Consider the following 7,114-nt stretch of genomic DNA (forward strand, 5'->3'; position numbering starts at 1 on the left):
GCATACTTAAATGTATATACTTATACATGAGGATAAGGAATTTTTCTTCTGGAAATCATCACAAAAATATTTTTAACAGTGGTTTCCTTTAGGGAGAGAGACCTGGTTGGAGAGGAGGGTGACTTATTTTTCATTTTGAACTGTTTGAATTTTCAAGCCTCATATATTAATTCATTTTTTTTTAAGTTATCTGGAAAGTGAATATAAACTCACTTTCGTTACTTTCTATTTTTATGCATGCATGAGATAGAAACTTTAACTATTATATTAAGAAAATTAATGACTTCTCATTTTCACTAGGATACAGGTCAAACTCTTTAACATGGTCTATATTGCCCTTTGTAATCTGGCTCCTTCTAATCTTTCTAGTTCACTGCTTCCCTCCCTCACCTTATAGTCTATGCTCCACCCATGTCAGAGTTCTGTCAGTTTGTCAGTTTTCCAAGGTACTTTGTGCTTTCTCTTACCTCCAGACCTCATATATTCTTCTATCTCACTCAAACACTCTTCCCCCATTCTTCCTCCCTCTCATCTTTTAGGTCTCAGTTTAGAATTCTCTTCTTGCAAGCAGTCTTCCTTGATGTTCTGTGTTTCTCAATTAGGTGTTTGTGCCATGTGCTCCCAATGCACCCCGTATATTTAATCAAAGTTTATTGGAATTGCTTGTTTAACTGCCTGTCTTCACAGCTTATAATGGAAGTCCTGTGAAGTCAGGGATCACATCTTTCTTGCTTCCCATTGTAGCCTGAGAAACTAGCACAGCACTTGGTACAAACTTGGTGCTCAATAAATATTTGCTAGATGAATGAATGCATGAATGATGAATAAAATAATGAATATGACAACTTTTGAGCTGGGTTTCATGGTTAGCAAAGTCCTACTAGAAAACGGCTACATTTGTAACCTTCATGTTTGGGTCAGTGACTAAGTTGGGACTTTTCTAGTGTTAAGGTTGACTTAGTTGTACCTAATAGTTTCATTCTTTGGCCAATAAACCTGTTCCCAAAAGACCTGTGTATATGTCACAGTCAGTTCCTCTGCTATTCTGATTGATCCATTGTAACTAGCCCAGCCCTCTTGCTCTAAGCATCTGACCCCAAAATCATTCCAGATTACTTTGGGTTAGAAGAATAGTGAGTAAAAAAGAGACCTCAGAAGTCAAAGAGGGTGTTTGCTTTTAGCTTAGGTTGCCTCACAGAGCTCTTAAAGAAACTGCATTTATCTGTTTTATATTTTGGGTTAAAAAGCCATGTAGATTTTCATTGAAAGAAAGGGTTCTTGGCAAAATAAACCTGAAAACTCCCGATACAACATTCTTTCCAAATGGCTATACAGATTCTGCTTGTATGCCTCTAATAACTGAGAGCTCACGATCTCTGAAGGCAGTCCATTCAACTTCTGGATTACTTTTCCTTATATTAAATAGCCAAACATTTGCCTTCTTCTATCTTCTGGTCATTGGTTCCTTTTCCTGTGGAATTCAAGATTCCTGAGAAAAAATTTTAGTCAATGTCATCTCACCCCTAATTTAACAGCAAAAGAACCAGCTCTCTTGTAGAGAGCATTTCTCTTCCTGGGCACCTACAATACAGTGCTGGCTCCCAGGCCCCATCTTTTCTTTTTTCTCATGCCAGTGCTTTCTTCATTCCCAGAGAACTGTGGTAGAAAGAGCCATGATGGTGGCTGGCCTAACCACTGTCTGGAGAAATTGGCCATCTACATGATGTGATTTAAGGGACTCAAATAAACCTACTCTCCCTCCCAAAATGACAACTTCATTTGGTGAAATTGGACCCAGGAGTGAGAACTATATTCCACTCCTCACTATGACACAATCCCATGTGTGACCTGAAGTGGGCTATTTTCCTTCTTTGGCCTCAGTCTTCTTGCTTGTAAGATGAGAACCTTGTATTGGCTGGTCTTTGAGGTCCCTTCCAGCTCTCACATCCTATATTTCTGTGATTCAGGTTTTTGGATCAGAGCCCACCAGCATCTAGAAAGCATGTGAATGTGTCTAAACACAACTTATACGCCCTCTATGTTTGCATGAGTGACTTTATGGCAAGTTCCTCATTTGGGAAAATGAATTGTGTGAGGTCTCAAACTCTAGATCTCTATTCACATGTAGGCATTCTCAGAATACACCTGCTCTTCCAGGAAATGTGAAGACGATCAAAGCTCAAGGTATAACCCAGGCTGTGGCAGATGTGTCCTTTCTCAGCCCTTCTTTCCAAACCAATTGATCTACTCCTTTGGCTACTTATCTTGTTACAGTGGTAAGGACAGTAGATTGAGAGTGGGGGTTAGGTAGGCAGAATAGTGCCTTCCCCAAAGATGTTCATGTCCTAATCCCAAGAACCTGTGAATATGTTATTTTACATGACAAAGAAGAATTAAGGTTGCAAATTAAATTAAATTTGTTAATCATCTGATATTTAAATGAGATTATTCTGGATTATCTGGGTGGGCCCAATGTTATCACAACAGTCCTTTAAAGTGGAAAAGAAAGGTAGAGGATGAGATCAGAGTGATGAAGTGGCAGAAGGACTCAACCCACTGTTGCTGGTTTTGAAGATGGAGGAAGACAGCCATAAGCCAGATAATTCAGGTCTCTAGAAGCTGGAAAAGGCAAGTAAATGGGTTATCTCATACAGCCTTCAGAAGGAATGCAGCCTTGTTGACACCTTGATTTTAGCCCAATGAGACCCATTTTAGACTTCTAACTTATTAGAATTGTAACATCATAAATATGTGTTGTTTTAAGCAAACAAGTTTTTGCTAATTTGTTACAGCAGAAATATGAAACTAATGTAAGGGACAACAGACTTAACTCTGAGTCCTGCTATTGCCACATACTAGCTGTGTGTTATTGGGCAGATTTCTTTACCTGTCTAATATTTAGAGTCCTCATCTGCAAAGTGAGGAAAAACCACCTTGTTTGCTAACATCACATGTAGCCCTGAAGATCAAATAAAGTAAAAGTGCCATATAAATGCATGGTAGAATATTCTGTACAACAAAAATATTATAAGAGAAGTGTAAAGATGAGCAAAAGACCAGGGAAAATATCTGCCACATATATAACAGATAATGAATTACTATCCAGAATATATATATATATATATATATATGTATACATATATATGTATGCATGTATGTATATAATAGGCAAAATACATAAACAAAAAAGAAAACCCAAATGGAAAATAAACACATGAAAAGATATTCAAACTCACTAGTAATCAGAGAGATGAAAATTAAAAATCAAAGTAGCAAATGATACAATTTTTCACCAACCAACTATTATTGGTTAACATTCTTAAAACATTTCAAAAATTGATAAATGCATGCAAATGTGTGAGGAAACAAGCCCTCTCATACTTTAATGAAAGCTCTATATTGGTGGAAGCTGCACAGAGAATAATTTGTTAATATGTACTAATATTTAAAATGTATATACTTTATACTACAGCAATTCTTACTCTTGGATATTCACCAAAAAAGACACAAATGGACAAGGGTGTTCATTGCAACACTGTCTATGATAGCAATAGCCTTGGACAAATAAGCTGTGTTATCACAATGCATTGCTATGCAGCAGTTTGAAATGAGGCAAAAAATTAAGATGAAATGATGGATGGATAGATGAATGTATAGGCAGACGTGATGAAGCAAGCATAGCAAAGTGTTAATGGTAGAATCTATCTTGTAGGTATATAGATATTCTCTGTAAAATTCATTCGAATTTGCTGTATGTTTCAAGTTTTTCATAATAAAATATTTGAGGGAAAAGAATATGCTGATTAGATGAAGAAAACAACACTGACAACAAAAGTAATGAGTCATATTTGTGTTACAAAGATAGACATATACATATGACAGACTAGAGCAGGTGCAGAACGATACAATACCACTTCTGTTCAAAAATATACAAATATGACAATGTTATGCAATTTATTTAGGTAAAATAAGTATGCATTTGTGCAGTTACAAAATAATATATACGATTGTATAAAGTACACACACTATCACAGAAGAAGTGTCATTATACAAAATACACACACAGACAAACTAAGAAAATCATAGCAATAACCTACAAGGTAGAAGACAGTGTGTGTATACCAGGATTGAGGTAATGGTCAAGGAGACGTTAACCTAATCTGTAATATTAATATTTTACAAAAATAATGTTACCAGAAATCACTTTACAAATAAAAGCTAAAATAGGGGCTGTCTCCGTGGCTGAGTGGTTAAGTTCGGGTGCTCCGCTGCGGTGGCCCAGGGTTCGGATCCTGGGTGCGGACATGGCACTGCTGGTCAGGCCACGTTGAGGTGGCGTCCCACATCCCACAACTATAAGGACCTACAACAAGGATATACAACTGTGTACGGGGGGGGGGGGGGGGGTGGGGGAGATAAAGCAGAAAAAAAGAAAAAAAAGCTGAAATAACATTAAAATATAAATATATACATACACATATGTGTGTATATATGTATATATACTCATTCTCCCCATTAAAGACCCAAGCTATCTGTGGTAAGCATGAATTATGAATACTTATTGCTCCCTACCACAGAGACTTCCCCAAAGGATCCCTTTCCTACTAGCTCCTAACCTTTTGTCTCTAGCCCTCAGAGGACTAGAGCCCTCTCTCCCTTTAACGCCTGGTCAAACCTGTGAAGTGATTAAGTGTGAAGGCTCTGAAAACAGCCAACATGGAATTGAATCTTTCAATTCCCATTAAATTCTCTGCCACTTCCTAGGTGTGGACTTTAGACAGGTTACTTAAACCTCACTATGCTTCAGTTCTCTCATCTATAAAAAGGAGATAATAGTACCTCACAGGGTTGTTGTGAGGATCATGTGATTTAATACATGGTAAGTACATAGGATGCCTTCTAGCACATAGAAGATTCTCAAATGTTAGCTAGTATTGCCTGTGAAATCCACATAATTTTGACTAATAGTTCTGACTGCTATGGTTTACTCAAAGGAAGCCATTATTCCTGCTTCTCTGACTCATTTAAATTTTACAAGAAACTTAAAGAAACTTTTCTTTCTGAGGCAATGGTTACCTATAAAAATAGTGTTAAGATAAAAAAGTTATAGATGCCAAAATGCAATGTCAGTTTATACTCAGAGCCTAGTTAGGAGTATAAACATGTTGAACCTCCCCCCACTTCACTTGAAATGCTCTTCCTCTCACTTTCCACTAATCCAACTCCTTCCTATACTTCAAGGACAAGTTGAAATCTCACCTCGTCCAGAAAGTCTTCTCTGACTCTAGCCTTCATGAACTGCTTCCTTCTAGAGCATTTTAGTTGGTATCAAGCAGCGTAGCTTTTAATCCAATAACGTCTCATAGCACTTTCCAGTAATTCAGTGTGGGAGTTTTGTCTTAATTATGATGGTGAGATATTTTGTCACTGCGCTGATTACCAGGATTGAGCCACATGACTCACATAACAGGTTTCCTTTCCTTTCTTACTACTCCTGGTGATGGAAAGAAATGTAGTAGGCATTGCAGACACGTAGTGGTCTGATTGCTGAGCCAAATATGAATGAAAATGTATGAGTATTGTTTAACAGTGGGTTTACTGGGTTCATTACTGGGATCTCTTAGAGCCTGGCATAATGTTCTATACATGATAAATATCTGTTGAATGGATGCATCAAGGAAGAGTAACACTGGCACACACTACAAAAAGTATAAAATAGATCCACTAAAACCTAATGATCTAATAAATACTTAGATTAAAATACCTATTGTGGCAAAAGGCATGGTTTCAAGGAAAGCAAATACTTTGCTTTAGTTTTTTAAAACAAAAACTTTCTACTGTATAAATCTTGATTAAGAGACAATTTATTCGTAGAGTTCACCTGTGAAGCTATCTGGTCCTGGGCTTTTATTTGTTGGAAGATTTTTGGTTACTAATTCAATCTCCTTGCTCATTATTGTTGTGTTAACATTTTCTGTTGTTCATGATTCAATCTTGGTGAGCTGTGTTTTTCTAGGAATTTATCCATTTCCACTAAATTATCTAATTTGTTGGCATATAATTTTCATAGTTGTCTCTTATGATTCTTTACATTTTTGTGGTATCAGTTGTAATGTCTCCTCTTTCACTTATAATTTTATTAATGTGAGTTATCTCTCTTTTTTCTTAGTCTAGCTAAGGCTTGCCAATTTTATCTTTTCATAAAATGAGCTCTTAGTTTTCTCAATCTTTTCTATTGTCTTTCTAGTCACTAATTCATTTATTTCTGCCCTAATCTTTATTTCTTTCCATCTGCTAAGTGAAATAAGCCAGACAGAGAAAGAAAAATACTGTATGGTATCACTTATATATGAATATTTTTAAAAAGCCAATTCCATAGAAACAGAGAATAGAATGGTAGTTGCCAGGGGCTGAGGGAAGAAGAAAGTGAGGTTATGTAGGTCAAAGGTCACAAATTTTAAGTTATAAGAGGAATAAGTTCTGAGGATCTACTGTACAGCACGGTGACTACAGTTAAAAATACATTATTATATACTTGAAAGATGTTGAGAGTAGATCTTAAGCGTTTTTACCACCAAAAAAAAAAGAGTTAACTATGTTAACTATGTGAAGTTATGGATGGATGTGTTAATTATTTTGATCTTGGCAATGCTGAAATTCTACAACATATATATACACATATATATCAAATCATCACCTTGTACACTTTAAATAAATACAATTATATTTGTCAATTATTCATAAAGTTTAAAAAAAGATAATCTATAAAGTAAAAAAAGAATTTTTTGATCAATAGAGAAAAGTTTCTGGAAGTAAGGCTGAGTTTCTGTTATGTGATAGTTTTGATCAACAGAAGAAAATTTCTGGACAGAAGGGCCCAGTTCTGTGATCTGAAATAGGAAAAGGCATCAGTGTAAAATACAGAATCTAAATTCCCATCAGTCACAGAAATGACTGATACTAAACAAATACTTCATTCCATTAGGAGACTGGAGAGAAAAACAGTGAGGTAGTGTTTAAATACATGTAACTATGACTTGCATTTTTATACCAGTTTCTTTACAAGCCTCCTGTAAAATCACTTTTTCTTTCAGGATTCTCAGCTAGCAAAGTA

This window comes from Equus quagga, chromosome 10 (genome assembly GCF_021613505.1).
Source record: "Equus quagga isolate Etosha38 chromosome 10, UCLA_HA_Equagga_1.0, whole genome shotgun sequence".
In the NCBI taxonomy this organism is placed as follows: Eukaryota; Metazoa; Chordata; class Mammalia; order Perissodactyla; family Equidae; genus Equus; species Equus quagga.